We start from the raw sequence: 10,700 nt of genomic DNA, 5'->3' as shown, positions 1-10,700 counted from the left end.
TTCTTTTACCTACCTTGTACCTTTTCTCACCTTCTCTAACCTACTTCGTACCAACTTCTCCCTTTTCTTACCCTTTCTCACCTACTTCTTACCTATTTTGCTTACTTTTTACCTTATCATACATTTTCTTACTTACTTCTTAAGTTCTCTTACCTCCGCTTACCTAATTCTTAACTACTTACATTTTCGTACACACTTCTTACCTTTTTTACCTCTTCTTACCTTCTGTTACCTACTTCTTAACTTATTTGACCTACTTTGTACCCTTACTAACATACTTCTTAATTACATCTTCCTTCTCTTACCTACTTCTTACCTTCTCTTACTTCTTTTGTTTTACCTACTTTATACAGTTTATCACCAACTTCTGATTTATTTTTACCTACTTCTCACCTTTTCTTACCCACTCTTACCTTCTTTTACCTTCTTTTACCTACCATATACCATTTCTCACCTGCTTTTGACCTCTTTCTACCTACTTCTTACCTTCTTTTACCTACTTCTTACCTTTTCCTACATTTTGTTTGTGCGATTTAGAATTTTTTATTTATTTTTATTTTTTTGAATATGACCCTGCCTAGTGTGCCCCTGATTGACTCGCCGGTGTCTGACCATGTCTGTGACCCAGACCGCTCTGGCTGCAGTGCCCTCTGCTGGTTGTTCAGGGGAGTATGTAGGTCACATTTAATTTGTGCATCTGGTTTGTTAATTTAAGTTAATGTCTCATCGACACAAAGGGGCGGTTGGTAGAGCGGCCGTGCCAGCAACTTGAGGGTTCCAGGTTCGATCCCCTCTTCCGCCATCCTAGTCACTGCCGTTGTGTCCTTGGGCAAGACACTTTACCCACCTGCTCCCAGTGCCACCTACACTGGTTTAAATGGAACTTAGATATTGGGTTTCACTATGTAAAAGCGCTTTGAGTCACTAGAGAAAAAGCGCTATATAAATATAATTCACTTCACAAAAGCAAAAAACGATCCGCATATCCAAATTCAATACAAATCCAAAATCAAGCATATTTATATTCAAATCGCTAAAATATATTTACAAATATATTTTTATTTATACAAATTATTGATTTATTTGTATGTCACATTTTTATTTATATATTTTTTTTATAAATTGTATTTTATTTGGTATTTTTTCTTATTTTTTCTTAATCAATCCAACAAAATAATACGCAACAATAGCATCATAATGCATAACCAATTCCAAAACCAAACCCGACCCAGCGACATGCAGAATAGCAATCAACAGAGCAATGGAGAGGACACACAAACATGACACAAAACAATCCAAAAGCTGTCAAACAAAAATGAATGACTTGTCTGGAGGTGTTCTTTTAGTGCGGTTTTGAAGGAGGATAGAGATGCCCTTTCTTTTACACCTGTTGGGAGTGCATTCCACATTGATGTGGCGTAGAAAGAGAATGAGTTAAGACCTTTGTTAGTTCGGAATCTGGGTTTAACGTGGTTAGTGGAGCTCCCCCTGGTATTGTGGTTATGGCGGTCATTTACGTTAAGGAAGTAGTTTGACATGTACTTCGGTATCAGGGAGGTGTAGCGGATTTTATAGACTAGGCTCAGTGCAAGTTGTTTAACTCTGTCCTCCACCTTGAGCCAGCCCACTTTGGAGAAGTGGGTAGGAGTGAGGTGGGATCTGGGGTGGAGGTCTAGAAATAATCTGACTAGCTTGTTCTGGGATGTTTGGAGTCTAGATTTGTGGGTTTTGGAGGTGCTAGGGTACCAGGAGGTGCATGCGTAATCGAAAAAGGGTTGAACGAGAGTTCCCGCCAGAATCCTCATGGTGCTTTTGTTGACCAGAGAGGAGATTCTATAGAGAAATCTTGTTCGTTGGTTGACCTTTTTGATTACCTTGGTTGCCATTTTATCACAGGAAAGATTAGCCTCTAGAATGGAACCTAGGTAGGTGACCTCATCTTTCCTGGTGATAACAATGTCACCCACTTTTATAGTGAAGTCATTGACTTTCTTAAGGTTGATGTGGCACCCAAACAGGATGGATTCTGTTTTACCCAAGTGGATGGATAGCTTGTTGTCAGCGAGCCAGGTGCAAGTTCTACAGAGTTCAGCACTGAGAATTTTCTCCACCTGTGACTTGTCTGATACCAGCAGGGCCGGGTCATCCGCAAACAAGGACAATTCACAGTCGCATGCCGATGACAAGTCGTTTATGTATATTAGGAACAGTAAAGGCCCTAATATTCTGCCTTGGGGGACTCCACAGCTCACCGAGAGGGGTGGGGGACACGGTGCCGTTCACCTCTACCACCTGCTCCCTCCCCTCCAAGTAAGATTGCATCCAGCTCCATGAGGTTTTGTTAAATCCGATTGCTCTGAGCTTATCCAACAGTATAGCGTGGTTAACGGTGTCAAAGGCCTTCTGAAGGTCCAGCATGACCATGCCGCAGTATTTGCCCGCGTCCACCTCATGTTTGATGTGGTCGCTCAGATAGAGAAGGCATGTGTCAGTGGAGTGGTTAGTTCTGAAGCCGGATTGGAATTTGTACATTAGCTTTTTAGTAGCAAGGTATCTATCGACCTGTTCGAAATGGAACTGAGAATAGAAACAGGTCGGTAGTTGCCAGGTTCCAATTTGCTTCCTTTTTTAAAGAAGGGAGTTACTCTTGCTATCTTGAAATCTTTTGGTACTTGGCCTTGAGAAATTGATAGGTTTATTATGTGCGTGATGATCGGGGCAATGATGGAGGCAGAGTCCCTGAGGAATCTGGAGGTGATATTGTCAAGGCCGGTGGCCTTGTTTGGGTGGAGCGCACTCAATTTTTTAAGCACCTCATCAGCTGTGACCATTTTTTAATTTGAAATCGTTGTTTGATACTCCTAGCTTTCTGTAGAAGGCTTTAATGTGTTCTACACCAAAGCGACCAGAGTGGTGGGACAGCTTGTTGACAAGAGTTGCGGCTATGCTGGTGAAAAAGATGTTAAGTCTGCTTGCTACCTCCATTTTGTCTGTAATGAGGGAGTCACCCTCCTTGATGCTGATGTTGGTGAGTCTGGTTTCAAGTTTCTGGGTACAACCGGGAAGTTGGTTGTTGAGTATTTTTCAGAGCTCACGTGGCTTATTTGTGTTTTCCTCTATTTTGTCGGTAATGTAATTTTTTTTGAAGGATTTAGTCAGGTTGGTTGTCTTATTTCTTAATTTATTGCATTGTTTTTTTTTAAATGTTGAAAGGAGTGATTTGAGGTTGAGGTTATTATTGGGTTGTTTATCTACTTCTGTTTTACACTTTTGGTATTCGGAGTATTTTCTGTCTCTGTCTTTTATGGCAGCTAATAGGTCCGGATTCATCCATGGTTCCGAGCGGGCTTTGATCCTGACTGTTCTCACGGGTGCCATGTCATTTAGTATCTTTAGGAACGCCGTTTTGAAGCGATCCCAAGCAACATCGACCAGGTTGCTCGCGAGCACAGGGGACCAGTCCCACTCATCTCATTTTAAATTGAAATTATTACTGGAGTATTTTTTAAGGGATCTGGATTTTTTTCTTAAGGGATATGTATACAATATTAGTAACAATTTCAACATAGCAGCGATTAACAGTCCCTCATTGACATTATCATTACTGACATTTATGAAAAAAAAAATACATATACCGTAATTTCCGGACTATAAGCCGCTACTTTTCCCCCTCGTTCTGGTCCCTGCGGCTTATACAAGGGTGCGGCTTATTTACGGCCTGTTCTTCTCCGACACCGACGAAGAGGATTTCGGTGGTTTTAGTACGCAGGAGGAAAACGACGACACAATGATTAAAGACTGACTTTTCATATACCGGTAGGCTGGTTATTTTGATAACGTACACTACCGTTCAAAAGTTTGGGGTCACATTGAAATGTTCTTATTTTTGAAGGAAAAGCACTGTACTTTTCAATGAAGATAACTTTAAACTAGTCTTAACTTTAAAGAAATACACTCTATACATTGCTAATGTGGTAAATGACTATTCTAGCTGCAAATGTCTGGTTTTTGGTGCAATATCTACATAGGTGTATAGAGGCCCATTTCCAGCAACTATCACTCCAGTGTTCTAATGGTACAATGTGTTTGCTCATTGGCTCAGAAGGCTAATTGATGATTAGAAAACCCTTGTGCAATCATGTTCACACATCTGTAAACAGTTTAGCTCGTTACAGAAGCTACAAAACTGACCTTCCTTTGAGCAGATTGAGTTTCTGGAGCATCACATTTGTGGGGTCAATTAAACGCTCAAAATGGCCAGACAAAGAGAACTTTCATCTGAAACTCGACAGCCTATTCTTGTTCTTAGAAATGAAGGCTATTCCACAAAATGTTTTGGGTGACCCCAAACTTTTGAACGGTAGTGTACATGCGAGCACTTTGTGTTACTTTGCAGCGTTGTATTATTTGTACTCTACACGAATGCTGTTCGCCATGTCAAAGATGTGAAAGTTTGATTGAATGATTGAAAGATTTATAGTTAATAAATGGGATGCTTTGCGTTCCCAAACAGTCATCTCTGTCCCGACGATCCCCTCCGTGGTAGCAGGAACCCCTATATACTACGCTAATTACACATCAAAACCCTGCGGCTTATAGTCGGGTGCGGCTTATATATGGAGCAATCTGTATTTTCCCCTAAATTTAGCTGGTGCGGCTTATAGTCAGGTGCGGCTTATAGTCCGGAAATTACGGTATTTATTTGTATATGCATATGTACTAATATCATCCATTTTCTACCGCTTGTCCCTGATATCATGTTGATGTATATAAGTCAATGTGAGACAATTCTACTTCCATAGCTCAATGGCGGCTAAAGGCAGAGGGCTGGCGTGGATTCCTTCACCAGAGATCAGCGAGTCTTTCCCGAGACGCCGCGTCCCCCTGAGGGGGGAAGGAGCGAACACCAGGCTTCCTGTCACTCTTCACGGTTAAGCGTCCCTCGCCAGGCTTACAGAGGCGATGTGTCCCTGGCGGAGGACGCCTGCCTTTAATGAAACGGCGTGGCCAATCAGGAGGCTGTCGCGTGACACGAGCGAAGGCGAGGCGGTCTCATAAAGAGAGCAATATCATCACGTTTATGAGAAAATAATGATTTCTTCCCCGAATTTATGAGCGCCAGCGAGGATGGGGGGGTGAGAGGGGGGGGGGGGGTCGTTAATGCGAGCGGGATCAGCGTGAGCCAGGAAGACTCGCTTTAATTTGTTCTCCCCTCCGGGGGAGGAAGAGACGTCTCCCGCACCCGGCCACATAGTCCGTCTTCTGAGCAGAGAATGGGCCAATTAGTCGGCGGGAACAAAAAGAATCAAAGCGGATCAATGAGATGGATTTTTCTACCGCCGCCTGGCGATCGATAAGTGGCGGGCTCAGAGCGAGGGGTCGCTCTCTGGGGTCACAGGGTCAGCCGTAAGCTGCCTGTAATCAAGAAGGAACCTTTCATAGCCACAAGAGAAGCATCTTGATAACGACTTCAATACGTATACTAGACATATACTTTAAGTATACACTAGGGTAGTACCGGTAATAGTATAGCATCACCGTACTCATCAATCAAAAACGGTACTATACTCTGTTTGAAAAGTACCGGTTTGCCATATTTATTTTGGTATTGGTATCTGGACAACCCTACTAAAGACTAAGTGCATAAGTGCACACGTGTGATGCACTTATGCACTTAAAATACTGAGTACACCACTTATGTACTCTGAAGACCACGTGCAAGTGCACCATTGTAATCCACTTTTGCACTTCAAAGACTAAGTATAAGTACGCCACTAGCAATACACACTCAAAAGACTAAGTATGAGTACAGCACTTACGTACTCAGAAGACTAAGTACACAAGTGCACCAATTGAGAACCAGCCAATAAAGTTTGGTATTTAGTAACCCTTGAAAAGTCTGTTGAAGATAATTCTATCTGAAATAAAACAAAGTAACATCATATCAAATAAAAAGGTCAAAAAGTAGTAGTGCGAGTAGTAGTAGTAGTAGTAGTAGTACGAGTAGTAGTAGTAGTAGTAATAGCAGTACTAGTAGTAGTATAATTAGTAGTAGTACGAGTAGTAGTAATAGTACTAGTAGTAGTAGTAGTAGTAGTAGTAGTACTAGTAGTAGTACTAGTAGTAGTAGTAGTATGAGTAATATTATTTTTATTATTATTATTATTATTAGTAGTAGTATAGTAGTACCAGTAGTAGTAGTAGTAGTAGTACTAGTAGTACTACTACTAGTAGTACTACTAGAAGGTAGGATCATGACAGGAAGTGGTTGTGACGTGGATCATGACAGGAAGTTGTGACGTGGATCATGACAGGAAGTGGTTGTGACGTGGATCATGACAGGAAGTGGTTGTGACGAGGATCATGACAGGAAGTGGTTGTGACGAGGATCATGACAGGAAGTTGTGACGTGGATCATGACAGGAAGTGGTTGTGACGTGGATCATGACAGGAAGTGGTTGTGACGTGGATCATGACAGGAAGTTGTGATGTGGATCATGACAGGAAGTAGTTGTGACGTGGATCATGACAGGAAGTAGTTGTGACGTGGATCATGACAGGAAGTGGTTGTGACGTGGATCATGACAGGAAGTGGTTGTGACGAGGATCATGACAGGAAGTTGTGATGTGGATCATGACAGGAAGTTGTTGTGACGTGGATCATGACAGGAAGTAGTTGTGACGTGGATCATGACAGGAAGTAGTTGTGACGTGGATCATGACAGGAAGTAGTTGTGACGTGGATCATGACAGGAAGTTGTTGTGACGTGAATCATGACAGGAAGTTGTGACGTGGATCATGACAGGAAGTTGTTGTGACGTGGATCATGACAGGAAGTTTGTTGTGATGTGGAACATGACAGGAAGTAGTTGTGACGTGGATCATGACAGGAAGTTGTGATGTGGATCATGACAGGAAGTTGTTGTGACGTGGATCATGACAGGAAGTTGTTGTGACGTGGATCATGACAGGAAGTTGTTGTGACGTGGATCATGACAGGAAGTTGTTGTGACGTGGATCATGACAGGAAGTAGTTGTGACGTGGATCATGACAGGAAGTAGTTGTGACGTGGATCATGACAGGAAGTAGTTGTGATGTGGATCATGACAGGAAGTAGTTGTGACGTGGATCATGACAGGAAGTTGTTGTGACGTGGATCATGACAGGAAGTTGTTGTGACGTGGATCATGACAGGAAGTTTGTTGTGATGTGGAACATGACAGGAAGTTGTGATGTGGATCATGACAGGAAGTTGTTGTGATGTGGATCATTACAGGAAGTTATTGTGATGTGGATCATGACAGGAAGTTGTTGTGACGTGGATCATGACAGGAAGTTGTTGTGATGTGGATCAGAATAGTTCAGAATAGTTTTATTGCCATTGTTTGAGAACGGGTTCACAAACTAGGAATTTTTCTTGGTGCAATGGTGCAACATAAACCACATATAACACATATTTGGTAATAAAAAGAGCTGTAACTGAGCTATCAGATCTTGTTATAGGCTTAGAAGGAATTCAAGGAGCTACTGTTAGGAGTTATTGTTCATATGCTTGATGGCCAAGGGGGAAAACTGTTCAGGTGGCGGGAGGTGTGGGTCTGGATGGAGCGTAGTCTCCTGCCTGAGGGGAGAGGGGAGAGGGGAGAATAGTTTGTGATCCGACCCACACGCCTCCTGGTCCTGGAGGAGAACAAGTCCTGGAGGGATGGGAGCTTGCAGCCAATCACCTTCTCAGCAGCACGTACGATGCGCTGCAGTCTATGCTTATCCTGGACTGTGGTGCCAGGGAACCACACTGTGATGGAGGAGGTCAGGATGGACTCTATGATGGCTGAGTAAAACTGCACCAGCATCTCGGTCTGCACCTTAAGTTTCCTCAGCTGCCGCAGGAAGTACATCCTCTGCTGCGCCTTCTTGATGAGGGAGCTGATGGTCGGCTCCCACTTGAGGTCTTGGGTGATGGTGGTGCCCAAGAAACGGAAGGAGTCCACAATGGGGACAGGGGTGGAAGAGTCAATCAGGGTGAGGGGGGATGGTGGGGCTGTGACTTTCCTGAAGTCCATGATCATCTCCACTGTTTTCTGGGCGTTCAGCTCCAGGTTGTTGAGGCTGCACCAGGACGTCAGCCGGTCCACCTCTCTAATGTAGGCGGACTCATCGCCATTCGAGATGAGCCCGATGAGGGTGGTGTCATCCGCAAACTTGAGCAGTTTTACGGATTGGTGACTGGAGGTGCAGCAGTTTGTATATAGGGAGAAGAGCCAGGGGGAGAGTACACAGCCCTGAGGAGTACCAGTGTTCGTGGTTCGACTGTCCGAGACAATCTTCCCCAGCCGCACGTGCTGTCTTCGGTCTGTCTGGAAGTCATTGATCCAACTGCAGAGGGAGTCGGGCACGCTGAGCTGGTAGAGCTTGTCTCGTAGCAGTCCAGGGAGGATGGTGTTGAAGGCAGAGCTGAAGTCCACAAACAGGATCCTAGCGTAGGTTCCTGGGGAGTCCAGATGCTCCAGGATGAAGTGGAGGGCCAGGTTCACTGCATCATCCACAGACCTGTTGGCTCTATAGGCGAACTGCAGTGGGTCCAGGAGGGGGGCGGTGATGTCCTTGAGGTGGGGCAGGACCAAGCGCTCAAAGGACTTCATGACCACAGACGTCAGCGCGACCGACCTGTAGTCATTTAATCCTGTGATCTGTGCTTTCTTGGGGACAGGGACAATGGTGGAGGTCTTAAAGCAGGACGGCACGCGGCATAGCTCCAGAGAGGTGTTAAAAATGTCAGTGAAGACAGGAGCCAGCTGGTCCGCTCAGTGTCTGAGAGTGGAGGGGGAGACACCATCCGGCCCCGGGGCCTTCCGCGTATTCAGCTTCAAGAACTGACGGCGTACATCCTCTTCTCGGATGGAGGGGGCCTTTACAGTCCTATGATGTTCTTGGAGTCCTGTGATGTCCTTTAACTCCTTTAATGAAGTGCTGGCATTGGTGGGGGGAGCAGGGCTTTGATGAGCTGAAGGCCGTTCATGACGACAGTAATGTGTGTTGAGGCCCTGAGCGAGAGTCCGGTCATTCAGGGCCTGGGGGGTTTTGGGCTTATAGTTCGTAAGGGACCTTAGACCTGTCCAAACGGCCGCAGAATCATTGGAGCGGAACTGTTCCTGTAGACGGTTAGAGTACACAGATTTAGCTTTCTCCACTTCCCTGTTGAAGTGGGTCCCCGCTTCTCCACGCAGCCTCCTTCTTCTTGCGCAGCTGTCGGAGCTTGGGTGTGAACCAGGGCTTGTCGTTGTTATAACAAGCCCTGGTGCGCGTTGGAATGATGCGGGCCTCATTGAACTGTATGTATGAGGTCACAGTGTCCGTATACTCATCCAGATTGTCCGTGGCTGCTCCAATTGCCTCCCAGTCTGTCGTCTCCCAACAAGCACGCAACTCGTCCACAGACTCGGCGGTGAAACACTTAATGGTCCTCATAACAGGTTTAGCCAGTTTCAGTCTCTGTCTGTATGAAGGGATTAAGTGCACCATCACTTGATCTGATAGTCCAAGACATGAAGTTGTTGTTGTGACGTGGATCATGACAGGAAGTTATTGTGATGTGTATCATGACAGGAAGTTGTTGTCGTGACGTGGATCATGACAGGAAGTTGTGATGTGGATCATGACAGGAAGTTGTTGTTGTGACGTGGATCATGACAGGTAGTTGTTGTGACATGGATCATGACAGGAAGTTTTTGTTGTAACGTGGATCATGACAGGAAGTTATTGTGATGTGGATCATGACAGGAAGTTGTGATGTGGATCATGACAGGAAGTTGTTTGTTGTGACGTGGATCATGACAGGAAGTTGTTGTGACATGGATCATGACAGGAAGTTGTTGTTGTAACGTGGATCATGACAGGAAGTTATTGTGATGTGGATCATGACAGGAAGTTGTGATGTGGATCATGACAGTAAGTTGTTGTTGTGACGTGGATCATGACAGGAAGTTGTTGTGATGTGGATCATGACAGGAAGTTGTGACATGGATCATGACAGGAAGTTGTTGTGACATGGATCATGACAGGAAGTTGTGACGTGGATCATGACAGGAAGTGGTTGTGACGTGCATCATGACAGGAAGTTGTTGTGATGTGGAACATGACAGGAAGTTGTTGTGACGTGGATTATGACAGGAAGTTGTTGTGACGTGGATCCTGACAAGAAGTGGCTGTGACGTGGATCCTGACAGGAAGTTGTTGTGACTTGGATCCTGACAGGAAGTTGTGACGTGGATCATGACAGGAAGTTGTTGTGATGTGGATCCTGACAGGAAGTTGTGACGTGGATCCTGACAGGAAGTTGTTGTGACGTGGATCATGACAGGAAGTTGTTGTGACTTGGATCCTGACAGGAAGTTGTGACGTGGATCATGACAGGAAGTTGTTGTGATGTGGATCCTGACAGGAAGTTGTGACGTGGATCCTGACAGGAAGTTGTTGTGACGTGGATCATGACAGGAAGTTGTTGTAACGTGGATCATGACAGGAAGTTATTGTGATGTGGATCATGACAGGAAGTTGTGATGTGGATCATGACAAGAAGTTGTTGTTGTGATGTGGATCATGACAGGACGTTGTGACATGGATCATGACAGGAAGTTGTTGTGACATGGATCATGACAGGAAGTTGTGACGTGGATCATGACAGGAAGTGGTTGTGAC

The sequence above is a fragment of the Entelurus aequoreus genome, linkage group LG12 (genome assembly GCF_033978785.1).
Source record: "Entelurus aequoreus isolate RoL-2023_Sb linkage group LG12, RoL_Eaeq_v1.1, whole genome shotgun sequence".
In the NCBI taxonomy this organism is placed as follows: domain Eukaryota; kingdom Metazoa; phylum Chordata; class Actinopteri; order Syngnathiformes; family Syngnathidae; genus Entelurus; species Entelurus aequoreus.
Note: the sequence above shows the minus strand (reverse complement) of the source record.